The 23,146-nt window shown below is 38.0% G+C and overlaps 1 long non-coding RNA gene across 1 annotated transcript in view; it reads right to left on the bottom strand.

Moving 5' to 3' along the window:
• LOC104685459 overlaps window positions 1–23,146 on the bottom strand; it is a 48,565-nt gene that overhangs the window by 13,371 nt on the left and 12,048 nt on the right. The window contains exon 2 of the long non-coding RNA XR_751123.4: window positions 6,439–6,519. This is a non-coding gene — a long non-coding RNA (uncharacterized LOC104685459). The remainder of the gene's footprint in view (window positions 1–6,438; window positions 6,520–23,146) is intronic.

Below are 23,146 nucleotides of genomic sequence, written 5' to 3'. Positions count from 1 at the left end.
TACTACCACTGACATAAATAACTCATAAAATTTATTGCATTGCTATTTTGAAAACTTGGGCACGACACTATTTGCATAACAATGTTATTTCTAGAATGGGTACTTTTTATGCTTAAGTAAATACCATTCTGAAAGAGTGCTTATGCATTACACAGGCAACAAGACATCTGTAGATGCCAATTTGTTCTAAGTTATCAGATCGAGGCACCAAAATTTTCTTGGACTGATTTGTTTTTGGAAAAAAATATAATCCTTTTCTTTAACATGTAGCAAGTGCATAAAATAAACTCTCATTAAAAAGACACATTTTTCCAAGTTTTCAGTTTTACTGCACTTCCATTCAAGTTGGAAGAAATCTGAAACAAACAGGGATAAAAGGTCCTTCCTGTAGGAGTAAATTTTGTTTATGCCATCTACCAAGCCTTTCTACTGTGCCAGAACAGTCTAGTGTAATCAGAACTGGCTGTTCTTTTAGCCTACTGGCTTTGTGCTTGCTCTGACATTCTGTTTTACTTTTGTGAAATGTCTGAAGATCTCCTAGCTAACAGGCTTGATTCTTTGGTCTGTATTTTCCTACTGATGGCTTTTTCTATCATTCCAAATTCTTCATTTATGTTTTGTTTAAGGCAAAGTTTTCCTTCCTAGAGCCCAGTAAGATGCAGTGAGAGAATGAAAGAAGTATCCTGAGAGGAGGTAAAAAATCTCTTGTCTGAAGGTACCCATCTCTGTAACTTAGAGTAGAAACTTATTAAAAATAGCTTAGACCTGACACCTAAATGTTTAATGTCTGAAACTTGGTGACATGTACCCTACATGTAATATCTCTACCACTGGTTACCAATTATTAACAGAATGAAAGTGAACATCATTTTTTACCCATCCTCATGTCATGGTTTAACCCCAGCCAGCAGCCAAGTACCACACAGGCATTCGCTCACTCCCCCACCAGCAGGATCCAGGGAGAGAATCAGAAAGGTAAAAGGTAGAAAACTTGTGGGTTGAGATAAAGACAGCTCAACAAAGAAAGCAAAAGCTGCACACATAAGCAAAGGAAAACAAGGAATGAATTCACTGCTTCCCAAGGACAGACAGGTGTTCAGCCATCTCCAGGAGAGAGGGGCCCCATCACAGAAAGGGTGACTTGGGAAGACAAACACCATTACTCTGAATGTCCCCCCCTTCCTCTTTTTTCTCCTCATTTTATGAACTGAGCATGATGTCACATGGTCTGGAATATTCCTTTCATCATTAGGGTCAACTGTCCCCACTGTTACTCCTCCCACCCTTCCTCACCAACATGGCAGAATGAAAAGCAGAAAAGGCCCTGGTCCAGTGTAGGCCCTGATCAGCAGTAACAAGAACATCTCTCTATTATCAATCCTGTGCTCAGCACAAATCCAAAACATAGCCCCATACCAGCCACTGTGATGAAAATTAATTCTACCCCAGCCAGAACTTAAGGACCCTAAATGTTGTATTCCTAAAATTCTCCTAGGTACTCTCAAGAAGATCAGACCAAATTGTGGAAATCTCTCAGAGTTGACGCAGTTCTCCCTACAACATCTTTGGATCCCTGGAACCATGTGATAGGTTGAACCAAATTCAAAACTCAAAGTTTCTCACATTTGAGATGCCCTTTTCCTCAACAGAAAGAAATAGGGATAGAAAAATAAGGAAATAAAAATCCTCTTTCAGTTAAAGAACACCAATAATACAAATATGCTTATGGAAACATCTAAGGCTGGAGAAGAGACCACAGGACTGCCCAGGGAAGCAGCTGTGACTTCTAACCATGGGAGCACAGGGAACCATTTAGAAAGGAAGACTTCTATTTCTGTTATTAAATAAAAAAACTCTGCAAGTATGAAAGGGGAAAAAAGACCTTGTAAGTAATGTAAATGATGTAAGTAACTTAAAACACAGTGAAGAAATTAGTTCCCTTTTGGCCCAGAAGTAAATACGTGAAAGAAAAAGCAAGTGAGTTTTGCACTATTACCAACTGATTAATAAATCTCACTCCTTGGAAACAAAGGTGAAGGAGTAAGTTCAGGAACTACTGATCTGCTACAATGACAGTCCCAAAAATTAGCCATTTCCTCCCACTTATAAGAGATCTCCAGCTAAAGCATTATCCCTGATTACAACAAGGGGGTGAGTAAAAAATGGAATTGAAATTGGATTTCGTTTTCTTCCTCAGCCTTCTCCAGAATCTGCTTGAGGAAATACACAAGACTGCCTATCTGTCTATGTGTGAAAACTGACAGGGTAAACAGGCTAATCAGCTCCAACCATGCCTTTTGCAATCAGAATCTCCTGAGGATTGCACACACTTTTTCCACACTGTTTCTTTTGAAATTAAGCACTCATATTACACAGAAAATCTGAATTGAATTAGTGACAACTCTGAGCAAACACCAATCCAACCAATTCAGGCAAGTCTGCTTGTCAGCTTTGTTTTTTAAATCTCTGCAATAACATATGTGCCCCTTGCAGCATTGCCTGGGGCTGCTCTCTTATGTTTCTTGGGCTCTTTGGAATAGTATGCCCACAACACATCACATTCAGGCAAGAAGTTGTTTAGCTCTAATTATTTTAATATCAGCATTCAAATCTTGACCTTTTTCTTTCCCAGATAGCAGAACCTCATAACTCACAAATACCATGGTACCTTGAAAGTATTTGTCATGAGAAGAAACTGTAAATCTTTACAGCCAGGACTTTTACCTATAGGAGAACACTTGCCCAGAATGAGAGATGCAGGGAGCAGCAATATTTCCTTGCAGGGACTCCATCCCCACCAACTGGCATCCTAACATGTGGCCACATCTTTCGCATGGCTGTGCCACACGTTGCTGAGGAACAAGCTTTGCAGGGCCATCACATACAAAGGGCAGTCCCCCTGAGAAGTTCCATTGAAATACTAGATTTATCAGGTTTAGTTAAATCATGGTCTCACAGAATTTGCCTTCTGTGCCAAAAGGTTTGAGGTGATTCTCCTGCAAATAAAACATGCCTGGGGAGACACTTATTTGTTTTTATTGAGTTTTCATGTCTCCATTCTGCATTCTTAGTTAAGGATGTTAAACATCATCCTATTAATGTTTAGGTGAATCCACATGAGAGCAAGAATGCCTCAGCTGTCTCCCAGAATCATGCTTCAAGGACCTGTGCTTCTGTCTGTGTACAAAATTGCGTCACATCCTGGACAATGCACTCCTGACCTTGAATGCTCCCATACAGAGACGTGCTGAAGTGCACACAGACTGAAAAAGGTCCACATCTGCTCTTCCAGTGTAGGGACGTCCAAGCTCATGGGCTTGAAGCTGTCTGCAAACATGTCAAGTCAATAGGGTTCAAGGCAAGTCACAGGGCTGCCTGTTCATCTTGCTGGCTTGGCCATAAGCATGTCTTGCCTGCCAATATAAACTTTGCTCCTTTGCTTCTCCATTCCTGATTAACTCAGGTCCCTTTTCAGGGAACTGGTACATGAAGATCCCCTTCAGAAGCAGCCAGGTTGTGCTGAGAGTCTGGGTAGTAACTGAAGCAGTAGACGAGGTATTCCGTGAGCGAGGGCTGCTGCAATGCCTGGCCATCTCTGAGACTACAGTTCTCAGCAACCAGCAGTGAGATTTTTAGTTTTTTAATTAAGTCAGGGACACATAAAATCAAGGTGTATCAAGAATTAGAGAGCTTTATTTCATCAGAGATTTTTCCTATCTTATAATTATAATAATTCTGGGTTATTATTAATACCTTAAATAGAATTTACTTTCAACAAGGTTTGACTATCTGTGTAATAACATTGGTTTTGACTGACTGCAGGCTGACAATGTTGTAGGGCCATTGCATGAGGTGGGAGGATATTTCTGCACTCTACTGTTCTAAAAAGCAGCTTTTGTATTTATTTACACTCTATAGTGTTATTTTACTTGTTTTGGTTGGAGTCATATATTAAATAAAATGGAACGATTTAATAAAGATGTATATATCTCATTATTACTCAAAAGTCAGAGTAAACAGAGATAAAGAAAACATGTCATCTTGCTAATGGCAAAATGTATCCTTTTCTTATTCACTTTTCTTCCACCAAAGAATCACAGCCCTCCACAGACAGTATCAATGAAAAGCTCTACAAACAACTTGCAGTAAAACAGTAAAAGCTACAGAGATGTCCTACCTGCTTTTATACATGTATCTTAGGGAACAAACTTGCAGCAAAATGACTTCAAGGCTAGCAATTTGTCAACATAGTTAGCAGGCATCCCATGAGGATTTTATGGGACATAACAGACACCCCTGCCACCAATTCTTCAGTGTCAGTCACAGTAGCAAAATGAAAACTGTAGAAGGCTTCCCTACTTGTACAGATTTCATCTGTTATAGGAATAGATCCCTTAGAAAAGAATTCAGAAAAGAGCAGAATTGAGTCATGCTGAAGAACTGCTTCTGTTAAGACTACATATGAGAAGCATTCTTCAGCCAAGATGCCACATATATTAAAATGGTTATACACAGGGGCTGGTGATAGGTGCCCATTTGTGAGAATGGGATAATGCATTACTTTCCCAAAAGTAGGCAGACTGCTTATTACATTTAACTTCCCGCCTGTGTCTTGTGGCAGTGCCAGAGACGAAGAAAATTGCCTGGGCTTGAGCCATATTGGAACAAGAAATGAGGTAAACAATGACATTAAAAAGTAATTCTCTGAAATGGCTTTTCTTTTTATTAAGTCATTTTAATATACTATTCTGCACATGTAAATTATGTGGTATAGTCATAAAAGGCTCTTGCCTTGAATTACTTATATTATTTGCTGGACTTTTCAGGCTGTTAGTATAACTGCCATATAGTCAAAGTTGCAAGCCACAGTCATTTAAGTAGATTGATAAATCTGTCAAGTAAAAGACCCTGAGGTTTGGAAGCTTCTCATGTAACCAGGTTAAGAGTACAGGATTTCCACATTATTAGAAAAATACATTCTAAAGTAAAATACATACAGTTAATTTGAATGCAGCATGAGCTGAAATCCAAGCAAGTCAAGAAAGGCCTCAGTAACTTTTAAGAAAGTGTATCCTTTGCAACATAAGAAGTGGGTCTGAAATATTTTGCCCCTGTCATACTACAAACACCAGCAGTCAGGAAGACTGCTGTAGGAGAGCTCTGGTGACTGCACTCACTGGTGCAAGAACTAGCTGATGGACCACATCCGAAAACTAGGAATCAAGAACCTAAATCTGAAATTGGACTTCTGGCACACAAGTTCAAAATGACACGGTTCTTGAAGACCTACCTGCACACCAGACTTTTTTACTTTAAATAGAGTGGGTTCATCTAATCAAGTGAAAATAATCAATATATTTACACCTTCTTATGACTGCATTCTCAACTCTCTGCTCCTGCCTAAACATAATTAGTAAACTCAGTAGAGAAATGTTACTGATAAGGGCTTTAAAGTAATCATTACAGTAGGTATTTTTGAAAATATACAATTGCTAATATGAGATCAAGAACCATCATATAATAAGCAACAGCTACTATTTCTTTTTAAAATGTTAGGCCAGGGTGCAAGGAGTATGTAGTGGCCTAGCTGTTTCTTTATTTCCCTCCTCAGAATGAATCAAGTCTATTATACTGCCTACCTCTGATGGAAAAAACTAAACACAGCTTTATCTACCTTTCTATGTTTCTTCCTGTTAAAACAGCTACCAGCAAGACTGGGGGGACCAAAGCACCAATGGCTTCACCAGTCTGATTGCTTGACTACTACCATCAATGAGAAATTATTGAAGCCATAGCTGAGAAAATGGGAGAAATTCTCTCTCAGCTTCCACTTCCCAAGACCCTGGTGTAAAAGAAGTATTAGGGTGGCCTGAGACTCACTGAAGTAGTAGTGCATCTGGCAATTCAGCCTAACATTTGTAATTGGACTCATGACTCTTCATGCCTGAGAGCAACACACTTTGCCATTTGTGCAGTCATCTACTCTAGTCCAAAGGGGTAGATAAATCAACGGTCTGGAAAATCAGGCTTCATGCCTGTTTCATATTCATTTTACATAGGTACAAATGACTGCACAAGTACCAAATGATAAAGCATCAGATCTACGTAAGTGTTAAATAAATAGCAAATAATCACCACTTTCTTTCCAAGTAAAATCAGTTTGATTGAGTAGAAGAAACTTCAGTATAGCCCATAGCTAATGCATGAATAGTAATACATAAAAACAAACAGCACTTGTATTAAACACAAAATACATACATTTCTATAATATCTGAGGTCAATAATGTCTGGGACTGATATAATTTGTATAAATTATAAAACTCTACAAATATTTAATTTTTTTTTCTGCAGCAGTTAGAATATAGTATGGGTTACTAAAATCAATAGCTAATTGAATTATAACACCATGATTACATTACATGACAGCCATATACTTACTTGTCAGTCAGCTGTAACTTGTGTTAATAAGATTCACTGAGCTCATTATCTTTTGTAGACTGTTAATTTCTGAAAAAAGACCTGTGAACAGAAAAGATGTTGTCTTGTTAAGCAAATGCCAGATTGTTATTGAACACTCCACAGGAATAATGAAAAGAAGTAATTTCCACAAAGAACCTGAAATTATTTGGTTGACCTTTATGATTTCTACTTCCTAACATAGACAAAATTGAAAAAGGGAAATCTCTACTCCAAGTCATACTAAAAACCTTTCAGGCTTTTAATAGGTTGAGGAATAACTACTCCAGGAAACTGTCTATGCTGTATACAGACATTTCTTGATGAACGACGTCCACCTTGATAATCACAGAATCACAGAATGGGTAAGGTTGGAAGGGAATCACAGAATGGGTAAGGTGTCTCCTCCCTGCTTAAATAGGGCCATCCTAGAGCACATTGCACAGGATTGCATCCAGACAGCTCTTGAATATCTCCAGTGAGGAAGACTCCACAGCCTCTCTGGGCAATCTGTCACTCACACAGGGACAATAAGCCCATCTGAACTCATGCCCATCCAGCAATACCAATGAAGTGTTTTAAAAATAAAAGCTATATAAACCACACAGTTCAGATCTTTATTATGTAAGACCCCTTACAATAAACTTTCCTTTTCCTTTGTCACAACAGACAAGCAGCATCCATCACATTCACAAACTTATGTAGCGAATAACAAAAGTTGAAAAATCTCACAGTACGCCACTGAAGAACATCAGATGTGATTGAACATATGAACTACAGCGCATGGTACTGAGGAAACAAAGTGGTTCCTAAGACTCTGACCTTGGGAAAAAACTTCCAGCTCCAGCATCTGGCAATCATTTCAACACTGAGCCCCTGAAGGACACACCAGCTAAATGTGAGTTTCCCACTATCACGATGCACTTCAGAGCACTCCACACAGCACATAGTCTTGTGACTAATTCTCATTGCTTCTGAGGAAGGAAATTAACTTATGGGGAGAGGGAAAAATACTATTTTCTTCACTTTTCTTCATTTTCTTACATGTGATGTAAAGTATATAGTTATTTCAAAATATGACAAATATTTTTTCAGGATAAATATAAGTCTATGAGTGTTTACTACATTCCTTTTAAATTCTTTTCAAGTATATCAGAAAGTCTCATCTTTAAGATTTTATTTTGAACATCAAAACCCCTATAGTGTGTCATTTGCACACACTTCCCAATCTTCATCTTGAAATTATTTAGGTCCCCAGCACTCTTTTTGAAAAGTTGCTGAAAATTGTGAATATGTTGTAATTATGAAATTTCTTAATTTTCAGGACCAATTTTATAATTTTTGGGTTTTGTTTGATTGTTTTGTTTTATTTAATTCATTTTTCTCTCTCTCAATATTAGAAATGGAATTTTTTCTTGTACTTTGTCTGCAAAAGTTTGACTTCTCAACTTTCTCCAGAAACATTTCGCCACATTTACCTTTTACTAGCTCACGAGGTGGTCAATCTCTGGTTTTTTGGGATGGTCCATCAGATTGCACCAAACACAAAGAGCAGGCCATCATTTTGGCCATGATCTTTCCTTCAAGCAGTGGGTGAAGCCTTCCCTGCAGCATTGCTTTAGTCACTTCTGCAATATTAACAGGCATTAGCCCCAGAATCTTTCTCTGTAGAACCTCTATTTTCTGATAGTTCCTTTTCAGTACAGCCCACTGAGGCCTACCCGAAACAGTTCTTTGTTACAGTTCTTACATTAAACCTATTCATCCTCAACTAAAGTGCTTAATTTTAATCTTCATCTTTATCTGCTTTGTTCTGGAGCAACCCAAAATGAAACAAAACACACTAAGTCTTATTGAGATCTAGTGACACCAAGTCAGCATACCAATTCACATTATTTTCCATTTATAGAAATTTTGTTACTTCTAAGACTAGTGTCTCATCCATAAATTCATAGAATGTTATCCACTGGTCTTCCCTAGTGAAGAATCACCTGCTGAGTTCAAGCACAGTTTTCCAGTGCCTGCTAACACCAGAAATAAGAATTACTGCAAAGCAATACAGCCCATTATGATACTTTCACCTAATTTCAAAGTCTGGGTTTTTTTTCCTCAGGATGTGCATTTGCATATACTGGTTTTGTTTCATTTCATGAATTATCATTCTGAACTCCATATGTCTTTCTGCAGAAAATAATTTTTCATACATTTCTGACTGTAAAAAGCTTATATAAAAGTTGCTCAGGGGAAGCTTCTGTCTGGAATGCTCTTACATGGCAATATCAGCGTTTAGCACCGGTAAATTTTCATCCTTCAATGTGCTTTCTAAAAGTGTTTTCTTTCCCAAACTAACCATAATCTTATCAAGGCCTCTATAAAATAATGGAATTGCAAAGCATACTCTTCAGCTTCAAATAATTCACAAATTCTATATTTTCATCTGTTATGTGTGTCTCTTGGCAAGAAACATCTGTCAGTATAAGAAGTGCAGTACCCTTCACACTGAAATATAATTTCAGAGTTACCTTCTCATGACTTAGTGGAAACTAAGAAAACATCAAGTGCCTCAGAACAAGAAGTTATTAGAAAAAGGGCTGAGTGTTTTCCTTCTGTTTGCACTTGGTACAAACAGAAATTCAAACACTGTTGATATGATAGATGTATGAGACAATGGTTGGGTCATTTCACAGAATCACAGAATGGGTCAGGTTGGAAGGGACCACAGTGGGTCATCTGGTCCAACCTCCCTGCTCAAGCAGGGCCATCCTAGAGCACACTGCACAGGATTGTGTCCAGGCAGTTCTTGAACATCTTCAGTGAGGGAGACTCCACAGCCTCTCTGGGCTATCTGTCCCAGTGCTTGGTCACACCAACAGTAAAGAAGTTCTTCATATTTAGGTGGATCTCCCTGTGTATCAGTTTCTGCCTATTGCCTCTTGTCTTTTCCATTTCAGCCAATGTTTCAGGAAAAAAACATGTTTTCACCTGGTATCAATATGTTTAGTATTTGGCAAAGTTAAAAATTGGTTGAAAGCAGGCTCTGACTATAACAAAAAAATAGTATTAGCAATGATGTTATATACCTGATGTAACTAATTTAAAATGCCAGTCTGAAAATACAAAGGGTTACGTGAAGGAAAATGAAGAAAAATAATTTCAAATAAGTCAGCATTTCAAAAATATTCTTTAAAACTTCTTACCTTAACCTGCACACATCTCTCCTACTCAGCCTTCTGGAATAGCATGTGTAAGAAATATTTGTAAATCTAAGAAACAGTCCACATTTGTAAAAAGAAGGTTATACTAAATTAATTATATATTTAATTTTTAACACACTAAATTGAAACAATATCAAGTCAGAGTTTTCAGTGTCAAATAGACCATTCCTTCTCTTTTATATAATTATCCATTTTTAATTGACACTAAGAGTATTATTTGCCTTATATAACTATAAGACCTTGTATATATTTTTCTTTAGAGAGGCAAACCGGAAATTTAATACTTATTATTGCAGAAATAAATCAGCTTTGCTATATTTTCTTTACAAATTCTTGGGTGTTTTGGGGCTATTTAGTCAGGTCACTGTAACAATCCATCCCAAGTCAGGTCATCAAGTTGCCTGGCAACCATGTTCAGGTTGATAAAGGCAAACTACCTTCCCACTTTCTTTTTGCCTCCCCTTTAAAATCAATATGACAAGCTTGATATTGGTGATGTGAGATTAGCTGAGAAAATGCATGAAATTGCTCAAGATAGTCCATTTTGAAGGCTATGCCCAAGCACATCAGTCTAAAATAAAGTATTATTTAGAGAAATGTTATTTCATTTAGTACATGTGCTTAACTTCAGCATCTGCTTTTCTTTTTTTTTCCCATTGTTTTGGGTTTTTTTGGGTTTTTTTTATTTCTTTGGGTTTGGGGTGGGGTTTTTTTTGTTGTTTGGTTGTCTGGCTGGTTGGTTGGTTTGTTGGTTGTTTTTGTGGTTTGTTTTGTTAGGTTTTTTTGGGGGTGGCAGGGACTGTTTCATTCATAACAGAGCCTGGTATTTCATGATAATACCATTATGATGTTTTATCTTGAGTAGCAATTTTAGTGTCATTAGGAAGAGAAATTGATCATGGAGTGATCATGGGTTAAGGTAGCTTGCATGTACTATTACTTGCTTTCAAGAATTCAAGAAACTTTGTTTTCTGAATGCAGCAAAATTCAGTGGATGCTGTTTGTTCATGAATCCAAATGCTCTTTCAGCCATGGAGCTTTCTGCTTCTCCCAGTCAATTTGCAAGGGCTTGATCAGTGTGTTCTTTTAGTGCTGATGTCTTCATCCTCCCTTTAAGCTTCCCCAATCTCTGCACTGTTTTCCATAGTAGCACACAACATAGCACTCAAAGATGGTTAAAAACCCCACAAATTCTCTTATTAATTTTAAACTATTTATGTCTTCACTTGAAACAAATATTGCTCTTTAAGCATGCCAGTGTGCATTATTTTGGGTACCAACAGAGTCAGAAATAAATCAGGGTCTAGGCAGAAGTCCTTGCCCTAGTTCCAGTCCATCACAGTGTCAGCCATGTGCACCTAATCAAACAACTGGTATGGCCCTGACATGCAAGGGCATCTGGTCTTGCCTTTCTGTCTAATGAGACATGGCCTTAAATCTTTACCCCCAAACCAAGGTGGAGCTGTTTTAAATTGGTTTTCTATCAGAAAAATAGCAGGGAATAATGATGTCCATGAGTTGTACAAGTAAGGAAACTGAAGTGTGGCAGGAAAAGATTGCATAAGGATGGATTTATTACAAGAATTACAGGACACTGTAGAAAGGAAGAAGAAGGGTAATACAATTTTGATTTTAACAAAACTGAGTTATGATAGCTAGCCATTGGCTGAATTTCCCTGTGTTAAGCATGTAGGCTGTTTATGTCTGAGCTATGGACTGCTTGCCACTTGATTGCATGATTAGTTATCTTGGTCATTATATGTGTTTTCTGCTTTCTGGTCTGAGAAATGAGACTTGTAAGACAGGAGATGAACAGAAGACAAGGGATAAATAGTGAAGTCCTCATTTTCAATATACTGTTACTCAAGTCTGCAAGCAAAGATGGGTGTAGACACACTGCTAATATTTTGTGTGAGCAAAAAAACTGTTGTGAAAGCTTTTGCCACTTATCAAAGAGGCATAAATACAACACATATGAGAAATCATTTCTATTCCAAATCGGTATTCAGAAAGTTTTGCTAAGGGTTTGAGAAGCTGAGCTGAACCCAAAGCTTTGGTATAGGTACTTTTGATGGAAAAGTATATTTGTTTATGCTCTGATAGTACCTATTCCTTCAGAGAGAAAAACAGCATGTTTTTCCAAATTCTGACAGAGTATAGCTGCCCATCCAGAAAAACTGATTTCTAGGCTATTTCATTTTGCAAACTGTGTGGAAAAAAGCCAGCCATCACTCACTGCCCCCTTCTCCAGACCCAGCCTCCAGGAGGTCCTTTTCAGGTCCTTCTGTAACCAGAGCTCCCAAGAGAAAGGCATTTGCTCTCACAATAGGACTCCCTTCTCAGAATCCTGTCTAATGGAACCTAAATTCTTCTGCTAGCACTGGTTGACAGTCAACAGAGTAAAAAATTAATCAGATAGAGAATTAATAAAATAAAGAGCCCTGGTTAGGACTAAAATTTCTATGTAACAAGAGCAGGAGATGGTCAGCATTATATTTGGATATTTCAGTTGCAGTATATGTATTTTTGTAGTAAGAGACAAAATCCTTGAACTAGATTTACAGTAAAGGACCATTATTATTATTTTATTTGTTCAAGCAAGAATAAACCATATTAGACACCAATTTTTGATGCAGAATTGCTCTGTGAATGTGTTCAAACTCAGAAAAATTTATGCTGTACAAAGTGCTTAATCTGGTGAGCTTAAGTGATTTAGCTAGAATTACCTCCTCATGTGAAAAGCACAGCTACAGAATATAAAATGCTGGTGAACTTTGAAGACCAGAAGCTTTTTTCACATCTCCACTCATGAGAAATCCTAAGGAAAATCTATCTAGACCCTAGGACAAAAAAAAGGAAAAAATAAAAAAGAACAAGGTGTTATGATCATATGTTTTTCTTTCTTGTCATGAATACATCTACTCACATTTTAACATTTGGAACTCATTCATGAGACAAATTGAGCACATCAAAGAATTTTCTGCAATTAATTTTTCATAAAAGAAAATTTAATTGAAACTTTCTAAACAACCACTCCTCCTTTTAGAAACTACACAAAAAAAGGAAATAATATATAAAGCTGCAACTAAAGAGGGGAGAATACTGCCAAACTAGTCTCAGGCAGTTGATATATAATGATTGGTGACTGAGATTGAAACCTTTTGTCAAAGATGATGGTGAAAACCATGGGTTATAATCTCAGCTTTTCCTTTGATCTTTCATTAAGGTGAAAGATTTTTTGAGAGTCTCACAATAATCACTGTGAGTGAGATCATTCAGTTTCTACTAAGTGCAGAAATACAGGTGATGGGTTTGGTTTTTTTAAAATGCCTAAAATACAAGTGCAAAAAATGAGGACCCATATTAGTGGTAAGATTACATCTGTGGAGTCACTCGGTTCTCGATAATGTAGCCAGTGAACTACTTACAGACACATTGAACTCACATTTTTGCAGAACATATTACCCTTTAAACATAATATCCAAGCCTCACATTGCAAAGAGAAGTTTTATCAGCCTTCCATTTTATTCTGCCTTGTGCTATGACCTCAAAATGCAGTGATATCAGTGGCATTTTATGGTAAATTAATAGGTATAGATAAAATCTTCTATAAATATTCATTACATCTCATTATTGCAAATTAATGAGCAAGATTCTGAAATTAAGGTTAGTCTAATTTGGAGATATGTATCACTTTTCCTACACATGAGACATAAATAAATTATTCTCTAAAGCAAAGTTCTACTTTACTCCAAGGATGGCCCACAAAGACTGACAGTATATTCTAAGTGGGGTAATCTGGCTGACTGGGAAGCAAAGACAGAACTGCAGCTTGGCTTTAGGTATGATAAACAGCGTCCATAACATTAATTTTTAGTAGTTGGATCATTTCTTACATTCCTGTGTCTTGTACTCAAAATATTCTATGGTGGTATCGTGGCTGAATCCCTGCCCTTTACAGCAGTGGCTCAGAGGGCATGGCTGAGGTTGTGGCTGATATTGTTCACAGTAGTTAGCTTTGAGAAAGTAATTTATCTCACTTCTGGGGCAACTCAGTCAGCATTTATCAGGGGAGGCCACAGGTCACCAGCTTTTTGAAAGCACCTAGATTTCCCCATCTTGCCTGTGGGATGCAGCATCTTGTGCCTCACCCAGGCAGCCTCCACCTACATCTCTACATTTGCAGTGAGGTCAAGTGACTTGTTCTGATACTGTGAAAGAATTTGGAGATGATCAGGTTTCGAAATGAATGTTGGTGGTCTGAAAGGACAAAATTGACTCATAGTGGTATCTTTGCAGGACTACACAACTCTGAGATGCCTAGAGAGGTACAACACAAATACTGTGTGGATGCCAATGTCTGCACATGTGCTTAAGAGAGGGCCGTGCTAAGAGAAGATGGATCCAGACTCCTCTCAGAGGTGCTTATCGATAGAAGAATGGGCAAAGGACATAAGCTGCAACAAAACAAATCAAAAATAAATATTGGGAAAAAACCCTTCGGGACAATTGAGTAAAATAGTGGAACAAATTACCAAGAGAAATTGTGGAATAGAATCTTAGAATTATAGAATTAGTAAGACTGGAAAAGATCTCCAAGATCCTCTAGTCCACCCAACCTTTGATCAAACACCACCTTGTCAACCAAACCATAGCACTAAGTGTCACACTGAGAAGTTTTTTTGACCACGTCCAAGTATGGCAATATCACCACTTCCTTGAGTAGCCCTCTCCCAACCCTTTCAGTGGAGAAATTCTTCCTGATGTCCAACCTGAACCTCCTCTGGCACAGACTGAGGCTCTGGCCTGTCACTGGTTGCCTGGTAGAAGAGGCTGACACCCACCTGAATACAGCCTCCTTTCAGGCAGTTGTAGAGAGTTATAAGGTCTCCCCTGAGCTTCCTTTTTCACCAGGCTAAACAACCCCAGCTCCTCCAGCTCTGCCTTGCAGGACTTACTCTCCAGACCTTTCACCAGCTCTGTTGCCCTTTTCTGGATACACCCCAGCCCCTCAATGTCTTCCTTGCAACGAAGGGACCAAATCTGGACACAGGACTAGAGTGCTGAGTACAAGGGGTCAGTCACTTCCCCAGTGCTGTTGGCCACACTATTGCTGATACAGGCCAGAATGCCACTGGCCTTCTTGGCCACCTGGGCACACACTGGCTCATGTTGAGCTGCTGTTGACCAGCATTCCCAGGTCCTTTTCCACCTAGCAGCTTTCCAGCCATTCTGCCCAAGCCTGTCATTGCAAGGGGTTGTTGTGAGCCAAGGGCAGGACCCAGCACTTGACTCATATCTTGAGTTGAACCTCACATCTTTGGCCTCAGCCCATCAATCCAGCCTGTTCAGATCCCTCTGCAGAGCCTTCCTACTCTCAAACAAATCAACAGTCAAAGATACTAAAACCTCTGGTGGAAAAATCCTGAGCAACATGAATAAAATTATCCCTGTTTGGAGCAGGATGTGGAACCAGATGTCATCCAGAAATCTCTTCCAACCTAAATTATTCCATGATGCTGTGACAGCTCACCTTTATTAATCAAAGGTGGGAGCAGTCCTCCAAAAGTGGGATGTCTTAAACTGATATCTTTGATTGAGAAACTTCTTAGCTATTTAGCATTCAACTCCAAACAAATAAAAACAAAAACAAAACAAAACAAAACAAAAAACAAAACAAAACAAAACAAAAAAAAACCAAAAAACCAAACCAAACCAAAACAAAACAAAAAAAAAAGAAAACAAAAAAAAAGGAGGAATTTTGTGTATGGGAAGGAGAGACTTCTAATTTATGTAGAAATGCTGAAAACACTAGGCCAGTCTGAAAAAAAAAAATATTGCACCTTTCTTTAGAATGAAATCATAGTGCAGCTTTCACCTTAAAGGGCATTTGGACCCTCAACAGCAGTTGCACCATGGTCTCTAATTGCAAGGCTGCTGCAGGACCCCAAGACCAGGCAAAAGAACTCCCAGTATTTCAGAGTATCATCACTAAAATTAATAAATGTATGTTCTGCTCCTGAAGCAGAGTGCTTCAGTTTCAGGAAATTCAGCATTTAGGCTCACCATGCTCAGTGCTCCTTTGGGGCCCTGTGGAAGATACAAAACTGTTCTTCCCACTTCAGAGATAGCCATGGGCTAGCTCTTCTCTGTTAAACTTGTTTTGCCTTCTTCTCTGATTCTGTCACTCATTTGGCAGCGGCTTTTCTCCACTTCCTCTTTTCACCCACTGCTTTTGTGTGGACACATTAGTTTTCTGTAACCTCTGCAATCTCAGGGGAGAAAAACCACTTTTCTCCATTTTATAGACCCCCTACATATATTACTTTCAAAGCTCAGACAGAAATATTTCTCTTGCGATCTTGCTGAATACTATCTTTATTTCTTCTGTCTTTCCATTTTGAGTTTATACTATTATTTCATTCCAAAGTCTTCTCCCAATTAACATCTAAAAACATAAATAAAATTACCTTTCCCTCAAATTAATAAAACAAATTTACAGTATTGCAAGGACTCCTACACTTGATAAAATTATTATAAATATTTTCACTTGTTTATCTGAAATGTAAATATGTAAATACAGTTTGACTCACACTTTAGGAACGTGTTTTACCTTTGCCATGCTGTCAGAACGATGCAGGCTTTAAAAAATGAGATTCATATGAAAGTGTCCATTTAAACCCTGGAAACCAGATTCTGTGACCTCTGTTGATAGGGTTTTTGCCTGATTAATAAAAGAAAAAAAGACTAAAATATTTTGCTCATATTAATATCAGCACAAGAGGTACATCCATTCCACCCTCTGTTTTCAGTGGATGCACAGACAAACCTTTGTTAGATGGTACCCATCCTCCCTTCATACTGGCGATACAAATCATGTCTTTCTCATGAGAAAAAAGTCTTCTGTGTTCTTTCAAAAAAAAAAAAAATCTAATACATTCTGGAGGACTTTCTCCCCTTTTTATGGATACTGCTGGCCAAGAAAGAAATATAACATAGGACACAGAACAGTTTGAGTGTGTAAACTTGTGGTGCCATACAATACGTCTTAATATTGCAGGTTTAATACTAACTGTGCCCCAGTAATTTAATAATTCTGTGGGAAGACTTCTGGGTTATAGAGGATATTTGTCTTGTGATTTCTTTGTGGCAAATCAGAAATTACAGCAGCGCTCAAAGGAATAGAAATCTTAGATACTCATGACCTTCACTGAAACCCCTTTCCTCACTTGTCAGTTCTTTAAGGGGCAATTTAATTGTAGCTCTTTGGCGGTGACAAGGTAAGTGCTGGCATTTTGGCACTGTCATTCATTAACCTCATGCAATGTCAGCAGCACTGCCTCAGACATGTCACCATTTCCCCAGTGATGGCAAGCTGACTTTTAGGACATATGTTGTTTCAGAGATGCCTACTAGACAAGTCTGCATGCTCCACATTCTTTTGTATGGCAACACTTGTGTATTGTTTATGCAGTTAAATAGCTTCAAGACTAAAACCAACCTGTTTCAACCCAGGAAAATAAAAGCTACCATGTGTCATGAACAGAAAACTACCTGCATGATTTATCTTGCTCAGAAGTTAAAAATAAAAAAACAAAAAACAAGCCCCCAAAACAAAACGAGACAAAAAATAAAACCCAACCAACAGAAAAAAAGCGCAAACCCTTGAGCATAACCCACAAGGAAAAGAAACAATTATTATCATTATACCTGAAGGTTAAATAATGCTCTTTCTCATGTAAATTTCTTAAAGCACAATTAAATAAATAAAATGTCAGGTTGCAAGGCCCATAATGTACATTATAAATATTATTTTTTATTTTATATTTCATATTTCTGAATGTTTGTGAGAAACCAAACTACTAATACTAAATAGGCTGGGGAGAACTGATGCTAAGAATTATTTGCTGATAACAGCATTTGCCAACACCTAGAAAAATGGTATATATTTGCTTGCACCTTTCCTCTGTTCCTTTATTTGGGCCTCAGAGTGACCGGTGTTTCTGTGCAATTCCACCATATAAATGAATAGATTATTATTATTATATAATTATTATAATGTAAGATGCATTATTATATATTTTCTACATTACTAATAATAACAACAATAATTATAAAGAGCTTGGTTTTCACTTTGCAAATTCACAGAAGGAGAACTAAGGATCACTCAAAAAAGAAGTAGTTGTTATGCTAAATCATGGATGACTCAAGATGCAAACTCTTTGAATTTAGATTTGAAAACCCAGAAATTTAAATCATTTGGGTCTATTATTTAACTTTTAAAAAATCTAGATCCAGATTGAAGCTGGATGTCAGTGTTCTTATGTTTCCACCTTATGCAAAAATCTAGTCTGATTAGTCTAGAGCTTGAACCAGCATAACCAGCATGCAATTATGTCCAGTTCCTGAAGCCAGATAGGTGAGAAGTCAATATTTGGAGCTTGTTTCTTTGTGAAAAAGAGTTTAAAAATATTCTTTTCATTAACCAAAATGAAAGGATTTACCAGCATCACTAAAAAACCCCCCAAACAACAGATACCAGGGAGCAGCATAGTCATAAAAAAATGATGAAATTAAAATTACTAGGGATGTCTGAGGAGAAAGTTGAAAGACTTTCTACCAAAACAACATGCAAGTTTTTACAAGTATTGATCATACCAGTGTGAGTTTTATTATTTATTTAAATCAGCAGTTTCCAAAGAAAAAAGTATTTCAATGACTTATTCCTATCAGCTCTACTACTGACTTTAATAGAAACATGTAGGTGAAAGCAAGGGCATTGCTGAGAATGTATGAGAGTGGTGTGTAAGTGGAATGACTGAAACTGCAGGCAGATAAAGTGATAAATCAGTTGCAGTACAGTGCTGAGAGCCAAACCAGACATTCCATGCACTGTTACAGTGCACCTCTTAAGAATCTGTAATTGCTTCCAAACACTATACTGGATGCAATGGTACATATTATATAAGCAGTGTTTTGCAAGTAAAATTCTATCCATGTTAAAGAAATGTTAAATGCAGTATGGCATCAGTAAGAAAGCAGTAATGACTGTAGCAGGGACCTTTCCAGTCAAAGAGGTGGTGATAGGCGTAAAGAGAAAAATGAAAAGAGCACAACACATCCAATTAGACAGCTGGGATTCTGTCTTGGGAAAGCAATTCCATACTGATCCAGCAAGCAGGATGAGTCCTGTTTTCCAAGAGCAGCACTGTAGCCCAGCCCCACACTGAGAGCAGCGCTTTGCCAGGAGGGCCTGCTGCACATTCACTCCAGTCACACTAATTGATCCCATAGTCTTTGCTATAGCAGTTTAAGAGAATTTAGATTCTCTCTGGATTTTCCTCTCCCTTCCCCCAGGGCTGGCAATACAGATGACTGATTTCCTTTCGTCATACATAAAGATTTAGAGACACATCATTAATTGCTCTCCTGACGATTTCCAATTTGATGAACAAAAATTGAACCAAAGCAAAAGCAAGTGCAGGAATGACTGGATTGAAAGATTATGATGAATCTCTGAGCATTGTCACCTGTCTTCCCAGTTGTCCCAACACCTTTCAGGAGCTAAACTACTTCTCACATACTTAGCACAGTATTACATAATTATAAGATTTTCTATTCATAAATTAAAGTCATTTCTTTCACTGCACGAATAACTAAAACCAAATTCTCAGCAGAATGAATAAGTTACAAATGTAAGAAATTAATAGGTAAAGCTGATCCTACAGTGTCTTGATGCCTTTTCTTCTAAGTAAAATGTCACATTCTACTCTACCTTACACTTACACTGGTCTCCACTTCCATGCTATCCCACTTAAGGGGCTTCTCAGATGATCAGTCCTCAGCTAACAAAGCACCTGATGGCTTTTATCTTTCCTCTCTTGAATGGCAAAAATGTGATACTACTGGCCCTGGAGAGCCAAGCAGGTCAATGGGAGGGCATGTTTATTACTTTATACACATTTAGCCAAAAAGGTGAGAGAATCTGAATGTGATGATGTCATGCCTGGAAAAGCTGACAGGGTAGGAAAACAATAGACAGAAAGCCATGCTCCATCAGCTCCTCCCAGTCAGCTGTATCAACCTTGCTTTGCTTCTTTCCTGGGAAGATCTTGAAAAATTTAGCAAGCATTAATTAGTTATCCAGGCATGTCTTCAATAAAACAGAAATCTGTACTAACTCTAGGAGAAGCAGAAACAGGAAATAGATGTGAATTTTGTACCCTTCATTTCATCAGAATTAAGTGCTTGACTAGTCAGAGGAAGTGGTGAAATTTCTTTCCAGATTCCAGTGTGTGACTGCTCATATTTAGGTTGCCTAAAGATAGAGTTTCTATCCATTTGACCTGCTATAACGCATTTCTGAGGGGAGCTGACAGATGTGACATAAGACCTGCATAAATCTCATGTCTCTTGGAGCAGCCCATGTGATTTCAAAATGTACCAGACAGTTTAGCATAGGTGAGTAACCCAGATCCTTAAACTTACCTGTTCCTAACATGCTTTTCTATATGAGCTACAAGCAGCTGTAGACAAGGGGAATATAGTCAATATAGTCAATGGAGAGCAAAGGGGAATTCAACTCACCCTGTAGTACTGGCACACCTGAATTTATCTTTAGGCTCCAGTGACTGCAGTGATCAGATCTTTATGGAGACCTGGATGAAAACATTCTAAACTATTCTTAGGTTTCTTATAAATATTCCTATAAACATTCAGACTCTTTCCCTTGAAAAAGCTTGTAATTTCATTCTATAATGTCAGGCCTCATTTTTCACCTACTATGAATAAACTGATTATTTGGGGATATCATAAATATATCAAATATAATAAAAGATAGTGTTTGCTTTTTACAGGAAGCAACACAATGCATTACTTCTGGTTTTGGTTATGAATTTACTTCACAGTGGAACCAGCCAGTCACTGTCATTTCTGTATTAGAGGTCTTGAAGAACAGGGTAATATTTAGATTGCTGACATCTAATTTTGATGACACTCTCTTGAACTAGGCTAGGAGAACCAGTAATTCCAAATTTTTGCTGAAAAAGAAAAAGTTGAGAGCAGAAAATCCCCGAGGGCTGAACAAAAGCATAATCACAGATATAATTTTGAGAGACTCAAAGAGCAGGTCAGAAAGTTTTAAATGAGAGACAGGAAGCTTAATGTATATTTTCATAGCAAAATAATCTCTTGTAAATGCAGGACCAGCCAAAATCAAAGTAAAGTAATCTACAGCAAAGGGAGGGAGTGAATGACATGATTCAGTGGAAAGGAAAACATTTATAGGAAAGAGTCAGGGAATCATAAAAGGATGCTGTCTTTGGCCAAAACTCCTGGAGTGCTGAGAGGAAACTGCGATAAAGAAATGTCTGTAAGTGTGCTCATTGTTTTCTACAGATCTGTGCACTTCTCATGCTAAAAAGAACAAAGATGTCTAGAAAGAGACTTTTTTCTGCCGGTTGTCTTAGTCCAGTTTGGAATTAAGCAGTAAAATGGAGTATCTAGAGATCCGTTTGTGCTAGAGTGCTAGTGTTTTGTTCTCTACCTCCAAAGCCAGATGGAATGGCCCAGCTCACTTCATGCAGCTAAATCCTTCTCAGATCCAAAGCAGAGTGGTCACTGCCCCGCTCTGTTCCCAGGCAGCCTGAGGTGGCTGTGGCTAGAGCCATGGTGCTGAGCCCAACCCTGCTTCACTCAGTCCACCCACATACCTAAATGACCAGGAGAGTCCTGGGAAGGTGCTTAAGTTACTAGAAAATGCTAAACCATGGGTGCAGGTGGGTGAAGCAAAGGATGTTTTTGGTCCAGATTTACAAAATGGGTAGAAACCCCATATTTGTGAATATTTTCAGACCTTATCATATTTTCATGAATTTAATGACACTGTAGTCCTCAGTAGTTTACCTGCAGTGAGATTATCAATGCAGATTATCCAGGTCATAGGGTGACCACCAAGTTCCAAAGTGTTTCTGCTTAAAGCACAATGCTAAACAAGCAAAGGTGTACTGCCTTGAAAGCTGTACCACTCTCTGGTCCTGAAAACCAGACAGGATGAAACCTACCTGATCCAAGTTACTTCTACACAAAGCTCTTTGTTCCCAGAATAAAGTGGGCAGTGAAACACTGTGCAGTGTCATTGCTGACAACACTAAAATAAGGCAAAGTTCTGCTAGTGGGGTGGCTACAGGGGTGGCTTCTCTGAAGAGGTGCCAGAAGCTTGCAGAGCCAGCAGAGTTTACCTGGGTGGAGCTGAGCTAGTGCTAGTACATCCTGTCACACTAATGCTGACTGGAGTTCTTTCTACTGCTTTCTCAAAAAAACCCTAAAGCCCAAGCAAACCTTTATTATTTTCTGTGATGGAGATCGATTCAGGGATTGATTATGCTTGGCTTTATAGCAAATGAAGATCTAAACTAACATATGTGCCATTGCAGGCAAAATCCAAGCCAAGAGGTAGTGAAACACTTCTTGATTCCAACAGGTAGGTAAGATCATTGTGCTGCTAACTCCTTGGCATAACAGGTCAGGTCTTGCAGTAATCAGAGTTCAGTGGCCTTGAACTGTTCTCTGTAATTCTTCAATGCTTAGCCAAAGAGTAGAGTACTTAACATTTTTTTTTTTTCCACACTACTATATATTATGTTTTTTTAGTTGATGTGTGAGCATCTTACCTGTCCACAAAGCCCCAGGACACTTAATTCCACCAAACCAACAGAAACCACAGGTATCAGCCTTCTTTCTATCACTGTTTATCGCTGTGCCAGATGTAGGTGAAGATTGCATGGGTAATCCTGCTGTTGCTCAATTAGATAGCTTTTTTTTTCTGGCCTTCTGTGAGGAGAATGTCATTTTTGGAGAGGGATTCAGGGAGTGTTCTGAAACATGCTGTGTAGAGTTACAAAGAACAGCAAGAGGGAGAAGGCAGTAGGGAAATCAGTAGAAGGAAATTAATTTTTGTACTATCACCCAATAGAATTTAGGAGTTCAAACCATCAAGTCTTTGTTATAGTGAAACAAATTATGGGTGTTTACCAACCTTGAAATAATTCAGCTGTCCCGGTTGCCTTTTATAACATGAACCCTGTGAGCAAATGAAGAATCAGAAGCAGGGATAGATTTAAACACTTTCATAAAATTTCTATCACTGCAGTGAAAATATGTAGTCCTTTTTTTTTCAATGCTTTTGATTAATTTCCTTCTTTTTTTATTAATTGTATCAGAATAAACTGGATCTTGATACTTTTCAATTAAAAAAAATTATATTATCATTTGCTGGCCCCTTATAAGTTCCATGTGCACATGGAATAATATGTTTATAAACCAAAACAAATAGATCTTTTAAAAATAATCTGTCATCCTGTAGTATTCCTGATAGTGTTTTGATTCAAACTCAATTCATCCCGATCTCTCTCATTATTCACTGTTGAACTGTTTAATGCCAGAGTTGCAGGCAAACTGGCATGAAGAGTGCAGGG

Source organism: Corvus cornix, chromosome 3, assembly GCF_000738735.6.
Source record: "Corvus cornix cornix isolate S_Up_H32 chromosome 3, ASM73873v5, whole genome shotgun sequence".
Classification (NCBI taxonomy): Eukaryota; Metazoa; Chordata; class Aves; order Passeriformes; family Corvidae; genus Corvus; species Corvus cornix.
The sequence above is the reverse complement of the archived record's forward strand: the minus strand, read 5'-3'. Positions and strand labels throughout refer to the sequence as shown.